Raw genomic sequence first — 8,865 nt, forward strand, 5'->3', positions numbered from 1 at the left:
AAACCTCGTAGGACGACGAGGATGCGTGCTACTTCAGAGTGGTACGTGATCCTGTCTGAGATATCATGTTGTTGGACAATACTGAACCTACGAGCTATGGAGAAGCGATGGTGGGCCCATATTCCGACAAATGGTTAGAAGCCATGAAATCCGAGATAAATGGATCTTTGAGAAGAAGACGGACGTGGACGGTAATGTTACCGTCTATGAAGCTCGACTTGTGGCAAAGAGTATTTCCACAAGTTCAAGGAGTTGACTACGATGAGATTTTCTCATCCGTAGCGATGCTTAAGTCCGTCGAAATCATGTTAGCATTAGCTGCATTTATGAAATCTGGCAGATGGATGTCAAAACAAGTTTCCTTACCAGTTTTCGTAAGGAAAGGTTGTATGTGATACAATCAGAAAGGTTTTGTCGATCCTAAGGATGCTAAAAGGTATGCTAGCTCCAGCGATCCTTCCATGGACTAGAGCAAGCATCTCGGAGTCAGAATATACGCTTTGATGGAGTGATCAAAGTTTTTGGGTTTATACAAAGTTTGTTAGAAACTTGTATTTACAATAAAGTGAGTGGGAGCGCTACAACATTTCTGATAAGTATATGTGAATGACATATTGTTGATCCGAAATGATGTAATATTTCTGGAAAGCATAAAGGGTTGTTTGAAAGGAGTTTTTCAAAGGAAGACCTGGATAAAGCTGCTTACATATTGGGCATCAAGATCTATAGAGATAGATCAAGACGCCTGAGTAAGACTCAAGACCCGACCACAGCAGAAGAGAGAGAAAGGACGAAGGTCGTCCCCTATGCTTTAGACGTAGGCTCTACAGTATGTTATGCTGTGTACCGCACATGAAGTGTGCCTTGCCATGAGTTGGTCAAGGGGTACAATAGTGATCCGGGAATGGATCACATGACAGCGGTCGAACTTATCCTTAGTATCTAGTGGACTAAGGAATTTTCTCGATTATGGAGGTGAAAAGGAGTTCGTCGTAAAGAGTTACGTCGATGCGAACTTTGACACTAATCCGGATGACTCTGAGTAGTAAACCGGATTCGTATAGTAGAGCAATTATTTGAAATGGCTCCAAATAGCGCGTGGTAGCATCCACAAGATGACATAGATATTCGTAAAGCACACACGGATCTGAAAGGTTCAGACCCGTTGACTAATAACCTCTCTCACAAGCATAACATGATCAAACCAGAACACATTGAGTGTTAATCACATAGTGATGTGAACTAGATTGTTGACTCTAGTGAACTCTTTGGATGTTGGTCACATGGTGATGTGACCTATGAGTGTTAATCACATGGTGATGTGGACTAGATTATTGACTCTAGTGCAAGTGGGAGACTGTTGGAAATATGCCCTAGAGGCAATAATAAAATAGATTATTATTATATTTCCTTGTTCATGATAATCGTTTATTATCCATGCTAGAATTGTATTGATAAGAAACTCAGATACATGTGTGGATACATAGACAACACCATGTCCCTAGTAAGCCTCTAGTTGACTAGCTCGTTGATCAATAGATGGTTACGGTTTCCTGACCATGGACATTGGATGTCGTTGATAACGGGATCACATCATTAGGAGAATGATGTGATGGACAAGACCCAATCCTAAGCCTAGCACAAGATCGTGTAGTTCGTTTGCTCAGAGCTTTTCTAATGTCAAGTATCATTTCCTTAGACCATGAGATTGTGCAACTCCCGGATACCGTAGGAATGCTTTGGGTGTACCAAACGTCACAACGTAACTGGGTGGCTATAAAGGTGCGCTACAGGTATCACCGAAAGTGTCTGTTGGGTTGGCACGAATCGAGACTGGGATTTGTCACTCCGTGTAAACGGAGAGGTATCTCTGGGCCCACTCGGTAGGACATCATCATAATGTGCACAATGTGACCAAGGAGTTGATCACGGGATGATGTGAGTTACGGAATGAGTAAAGAGACTTGCCGGTAACGAGATTGAACAAGGTATAGGGATACCGACGATCAAATCTCGGGCAAGTAACATATCGATAGACAAAGGGAATTGAATACGGGATTGATTGAATCCCCGACATCGTGGTTCATCCGATGAGATCATCGTGGAACATGTGGGAGCCAACATGGGTATCCAGATCCCGCTATTGGTTATTGACCGGAGAACGTCTCGGTCATGTCTGCATGGTTCCCGAACCCGTAGGGTCTACACACTTAAGGTTCGATGACGCTTGGGTTATAGGGAATAGATATACGTGGTTACCGAATGTTGTTCGGAGTCCCGGATGAGATCCCGGACGTCATGAGGAGTTCCGGAATGGTCCGGAGGTAAAGATTTATATATGGGAAGTCCTGTTTTGGTCACCGGAAAAGTTTTGGGTGATATCGGTAATGTACCGGGACCACCGGGAGGGTCCCGGGGGTCACCAAGTGGGGCCACCAGCCCCAGAAGGCTGCGTGGGCCAAGTGTGGGAGGGGATCAGCCCCAGGTGGGCTGGTGCGCCCCCTCACCAGGGCCCAAGGCGCATGGGAGAGTGGGAGGGGGCAAACCCTAGGTCCAGATGGGCCTTAAGGCCCACCCTAGTGGCGCCCCCCCTCTCCTCCCCTTGGCCGCACCCCTTGGATGGGATCTAGGGCTGGCCGCCACCCCTTGGGGTGGGAACCCTAGAGGGGGCGCAGCCCCCCCCCCCTATATATAGTTGAGGTTTGGGGCTGCCCAAGACATGAGAACGTCTCTCTTTCAGCGCAGCCCTACCCCTCTCCCTCCTCCTCCTCTCCCGCGGTGCTTGGCGAAGCCCTGCGGGATTGCCACGCTCCTCCATCACCACCACGCCGTCGTGCTGCTGCTGGATGGAGTCTTCCCCAACCTCTCCCTCTCTCCTTGCTGGATCAAGGCGTGGGAGACGTCACCGGGCTGCACGTGTGTTGAACGCGGAGGCACCGTTCTTCGGTGCTTAGATCGGAATCAACCGCGATCTGAATCGCTACGAGTACGACTCCTTCATCCGCGTTCTTGCAACGCTTCCGCATCGCGATCTACAATGGTATGTAGATGCACTCTCCTTCCCCTCGTTGCTAGGTTACTCCATAGATTGATCTTGGTGATGCGTAGAAAATTTTGAATTTCTGCTATGTTCCCCAACACAGCCGGCGTTCGAGGAGTCGGAGGGAGCACCTTCCCGGACGCGTCCACGTGGAGCTCCGACTTCATGGAGGAATCGGCGGTGGCGTACTTGTCTGCTATAATCAGCAGTTCACCGAGTGTGGCCGGCTCGTCGGAAAGGAGTCGGTGCTTGAGCAAGGTGCCCTCTCGGCACCCGGCGGTGAAGTACTCTATGGCTTGCATCTCGTGCAACCCTTCGCAGGAGTTGCGCAGTTCGGCCCACCGCGTCAAGTAGTCGTGAGTGGACTCGGTGGGACCTTGGATGCACAGAGAAAGCTGGCGGGGCTTGGACGGCCGCTTGTAGGTGCTGGTGAAGTTGCGGATGAAGACTTCGGTGAAGTCTATCCAACCGTTGACACTATAGGGCTTGAGGCTTCAGCCATGTCCGGGTCGTGCCCTGAAGCATGAGGGGCACGTACTTCACGGCAACGCGCTTGTTGCTGTTTGCTATGTTGACCGTGGTGGAGTGATCGACCAGCCAATCTTCGGGCTTCACGGAGCCGTTGTACTTGGGCGTGTCTCGAGGGAGGGAGAACCCTTTGGGGAAGGGCTCGTCGCGAATGCGGGGGCCAAAACAAGGCGGACCGATTGCCTCTTCTTCTTCTAACACCAGGGATCGAGCTAGGCGGTCGATCCGATGGCGGGCATCGTTCTCTCCGACTCCTTCACAGCGGCCCAGCCGGTCGCCGAGAGTCGGGTGCTCAATAGGCGGCGGGGAGGCACGCCTCTCCCTGCGAGGAGGAGGAGGAGGCGGACGATCGTCCCGTCATTCCACTGCTCGTGGGCGGCCGTCTTGGTCGCGCTCGATGGTGAGGCGTGTGCGGCTGCAGCTAGCCGCCGGCTCTCGGTCTCGTCTGTCGCGGACGCCGCCTGTCGGTGTCCGGGAGGTCGTGCCTTGGTCTCGGCGGGGGTGGGGGAGGATTCTCGGCCTGCGCGCTGGGTTCCACCACGCGGCAGCCGACTTCTTGCTGCGCGGCAGTCGCGTTGATGAGCTGGTGAACGCGCTCTGTCATGCAGCGACGATCGTCGCCCTCCAGATGGTCCAGCTCGTCTACTGCCGCCTGGGCAACGTGTATGTTCTCCATGGGCATGGCGTAGACAGGGCGGTCTACCCCGAACATGTTGGCGACGGCAGCGCCACACTGTCGGACCGTGCCCATGCGGCTGGGCTCGCCAACAGCCGGCGTGCCGCCAATGGCGCGGTCGATCTCGCGCTGATAGGCCTCGGAGATGCGTCTCATGGTAGCCAACTTCTTGGTGTTCTCGACGAGGGAGACGCGATAGACTTCTAGCGTCTCGGCGTCGGTGTCTGCCGCGATGGGCACGGACAGGTCCTGTAGTGCCGCCTGCAGCGGGTCCTGAGCGGCTCCGCCAGACGCTCTGTCGTGGCTGATGACGAGCACCTCCGTGATGGTGCTGCCGCCGCTATCCACTCGAGGGAGCAGGTCCTCAATGACCACCACGTTGGTGGGGAAGGCGTCGAGGGATGCCGTGTCGGAGTCGACAAGCATCGGGTCTGTGGAGCCGATCGACTCTAGGTCGGAGGAGGGCTCGTTGGCGATGTGGAGCTTGCCAAGGAGGTCAACGAGGTGGTTGCTCCCGCGTCGGGTGCGGGCTCGTCGGAGAGGAGGATCCCGCCGATGAGACCGGCGAGGCTGCTTGCTGTGCAGGCGGCTTCTGCGCCATGCAACGCGTTGGTGCAGATGCCATCGGGCGTGCCGGGCTGGCTGCACTCGCTAGGGAGAAAGAGGGTTCCCGTCCAGAACAGATCTCCGGATGACGGTGCACTTAGCCCAAGGTGGGCGCCAAATGTCGGGGGTGTCATGCGACATATGCCAAAGGATGGCTTATCATGGTGGGGGAGAGTAATACATCGCTGGTGCCTGGAAACGGGATAAGGCGTAGACATGTACGCCGACGCATCTTACCCAGGTTCGGGGCTCTCCTAAGAGATAACACCCTAGTCCTGCTCCGCGGGGTCTCCACATGATCACTATCTCAACAAGTAGCTACAAGCTTGCTCCTTGAGCTGCTTGGCTAGAGGAGGAAGAAGGGCAAGGCTAGCTCTATCCCTCTCTGTATGGTGTGTGTGCTATCTAAGAGGCTGAACCCTTTGTATGGGCGCCCGGGGGGTTTATATAGGCCTACCCCCCAGGGGTACAATGGTAATCTGGCCGGGTGTAGGACCCGCATGTCAGTGTCTCTGGTGGCCGGCTTCTCCGCGGGCTGCTGGGCCCACCGGCTGTCTTGTACTTGGCCGACAGGCCGCGCCCGCCGCTTGCAGGTCTTGTCGGTTGCTTAGTACTATGGCAGGGTCTCTGATGATGTGTGCTTTGTCGGGGAGAGCGTGGCTACAGTCCCGCCGCCTGGTAGGCGTTCACTGTAGCCACTCCCCGTCTCTTCTGGTAAATGGCGCACAAACTCCAAGGAGGGGGGAGGGCCGCCTGGCCAGGAGCCGGCCTCCCCCTCAACCGACTGGTCAGGGCTCGCCGCCTTCTGGTCTCTCACGGGCAGGTAGGGGCCGCCGCCTGCGAACCGTACCGACAACTCGTCGTGGGAGCATGGCCTCTCTGCCATGGATGATGTCATAGATCGCGTGGCAACAGTGCCACGCCGGTCGGGGGATGTCCGCCCAGTACGCTGCACTGTGGCCACGCTCTGCCGTAGATTCGGGGGTGACGGACTGCACAGTAGCCACACCCCGCCTCGTCCTGATTATGTGGGTGCTAACTTTGAGGGCACGAGGGGCCGTGTGCTAGGAGTCGGCCTCTCTGGAGGCCGCCTACTAGGAGTCGGCCCACTCCGTGGCCGTCTTCTGGATTCCGCCGCCTCCTGGCAGCCGGCCGTTTGGACCAGCCGGCCCCAAGAAGGCGGCCCTCTGTCTTTGATGCTTGAGGGGCGCAGTCGGCCCCGATGTCTTGAAATACCATGGGAGGCTGATGAGGCTACCCGTGGCCATTTACTCCGACAGGCAAGGTGCCGGAAAAGGTCCCTAGATGGGATCTCACAGGTACAGAAGGTTGCGCGGTGGAAAAGTGTTTTCGTGGATGCCTCTGGTGGTTTGGGGATATTGTAACGACCCGAACCTGATAAGATTCGATGTCTCTGTGATAGTCCCTGGATCAATAGCTAGCACACGCAGTATAAGATGTAATATCAAGAATAAACCACATGTCATAATATTACATCGTAGATCCAGAATTTAATATAATACATACCTGCATAGCTCATAAAAATATATGGCGGAAAAGCAAATAAAATCTTCATGAAGTCCATCAACACCACATGCAAATGTCAAGTATAGACATTGTAACCCTACATCAGATCACTCACTCGTCGTATGAAATCTGCAACATAAAACATTGCAGCCACGAAGGGTCAATACTTTGAATGTATTGGCAAGTCACACGGAGAATGATATAACAGACCTACTTCTATATGCAAGGTATACCAAGAGGATAATGTAGTGGTTGTTTTGCAGAAAGCTATTTTCCCCTGATAACTACATAATATAATAGTCAAATTTTAATTATGTCTTGCTACAAATAATACACATGGTTGAATTGGGCAATCCAATTCCAACCTATCCCCATTATTAAGTTTCCCATCAAGTTTTAGTAACTGTATCATCTGTCAAGATCATCCAACAACTGTAATGGCATAGTTGCTCAAATATGTCCATAACTGGGGACACGACTAATCATGATTAGTTTATACACTCTGCACAGGTTTGCGCACTTTACCCACTGGACTCAACCCGAAGATTGAGACAAAGTCTTTCAGAAGCAGTCTCCTAGTCCCACAGGAGGCCCATCCGGGTAAGGTTTCCGCAACTGATCAACTAAGCCAGAGCCCATATTAGCGAGTGGCTATACATGGAAGCTACTAGTCACTAAGTCTGTCTGACCTTTTTAAGCCTGGACGACACCCACTTACATTCAGAGGGTATAAACCATGATGTTCTTGAAACCACCCAGCAATACTATTCGGGCGCACTTAGCCATGGCGCATGTCCTTAGAAAAGGAACAAGAAACCATGATACAACCCTGTCCGTCCAGAGGTGAATTAAATCCTTAATTACTACTCAATTTGTTATATATATAATCCTCACATAAGCTCAGTGTATACACGAATTGATTCATACGTTGGATGAAGTTCTTCGCACTCACAATTCCTGATAATTCTACTCGTCACGCTCCGAGCAATCTATCGCAAATGAAAGAATCCAAATAAATAACCATGCCATGAAGAAGAACCAAAAGAATAACAAAACAAATATGGCAAGGTTGAACAACATCAATATATATAGGCTTGTAATATATAATATAGGTCTCTATGTGCTATAGGGTGAAAGGTGGAAGGATCAACTCACAAGATTTACTGCAGAGAGAGATATTGCCATAAAATCTTATGTTTGAGATGATATAGAATAAGGTCAAAAGTATTTGGAGAGCAACATGCAAGTTGTGTGTCATACTGCATATGGCATAAGGACACATTTGGCGAAAGAATTAATTAAAAAGAAATACTACAACATACGTTATAGCGAGATGAAGTATGAACTGAATTTGAATTTGAAACAGGTCAAAAAGTGTTTGAATATTGAGTATACAGGATGTGATCGGCAAGTATTGGTACTAGTGTTTCACGGGCAAAAGGAATCAATTGAAAATGTGCTACGGTCTGCAAGATATCACCATATGAAAGTTTGAATTCAAATTTGACTCGCTCAAATTTGAAAAGTTTGAACAATTGAAATATTTACTCTACGGGATAGTAGAGGTCATGGTGATCATGTAGGAAAAAGAATCACTCGATTTGAATATACGGATCACCAGATGTAGCGAAACGAAATTGGGTTGAAAATCTGTCAAAAACGAAATTGGGTTGAAAATCTGTCACCGAAAAAAAAAACTGCCGGAAACAATGGGGACCGTCGTGGAGCAGCTCTGATCGGCGATGGTGTCGCTCCTTGTGGCCATAGGCGCCGGGGAAATAACTGGAGAGGTGGGGTGCGACACAGCGAGGTCGGAGGTGCAGTCGAAGGTGATCTAGGCGTCCTCGCGCGGCGGCTATGCTCCGGCGAGATCGGGTCTTCAGGGGGAGCTCGACTCGGTTCGCATCTGGGAGAAAACAGGAGGTCAGAGGAGTCCGCGACAGCAATGTGGAGAAGGTGGCATGCTCAGTGAGGAGAAGGGCTTACGGGGCGGCCGGAGTTTGTCGCCGGAGTAGCTTCAGGCGGCTGCGATTAGCGGGGTCGTCGCGCTCGATTCCGAGGGCAAACTCGAGCAGCGTTTCGGGGAATCGGATGAGGGATTCGTAGAGATCACGTTGCAATTTGAGATGGACCGAATCGCGGAGGGGTCAGGGAGATCGGGCGCGATCCTTGCGGGGTTCGTGCGGCGGCGGTGTCGTGCTGAAGAGGAACTCGGACGGGAGGTAGAAGACAGGGCGCGGGTCCCACATTTCATACGCAGAGGAGAAAACAGAGGCAGACAGAGGGGATCGCGCGGCTGGGGACGGGCCTGCTGCCGCTGCTGGGCTGATGCACTATCAGGACAGTGCTGGGCTGTTGCCCGAGTAGGTTTAAGGTTTAGAATAGGTTTCTATTTAACCACTAGTAGGTTGCCTAAAAAAAACCACTAGTAGGAAACATATTGGGTAAAACAAATATACCAAATCACCTCAGTAAAATACCAAGGAAA

At 51.6% G+C, this 8,865-nt stretch overlaps 1 long non-coding RNA gene across 1 annotated transcript; it reads right to left on the reverse strand.

Moving 5' to 3' along the window:
* Positions 1-6,303: 6,303 nt before the first annotated feature.
* LOC120964908 (uncharacterized) lies at positions 6,304-8,614 on the reverse strand. Its single transcript, XR_005757130.2, has 2 exons — positions 8,364-8,614; positions 6,304-8,283 (listed from the first exon to the last, which is right to left on the reverse strand). It is a non-coding gene; the product is annotated as an uncharacterized lncRNA (long non-coding RNA).
* Positions 8,615-8,865: the final 251 nt, after the last annotated feature.

The sequence above is a fragment of the Aegilops tauschii genome, chromosome 5 (genome assembly GCF_002575655.3).
Source record: "Aegilops tauschii subsp. strangulata cultivar AL8/78 chromosome 5, Aet v6.0, whole genome shotgun sequence".
Taxonomy (NCBI): domain Eukaryota; kingdom Viridiplantae; phylum Streptophyta; class Magnoliopsida; order Poales; family Poaceae; genus Aegilops; species Aegilops tauschii.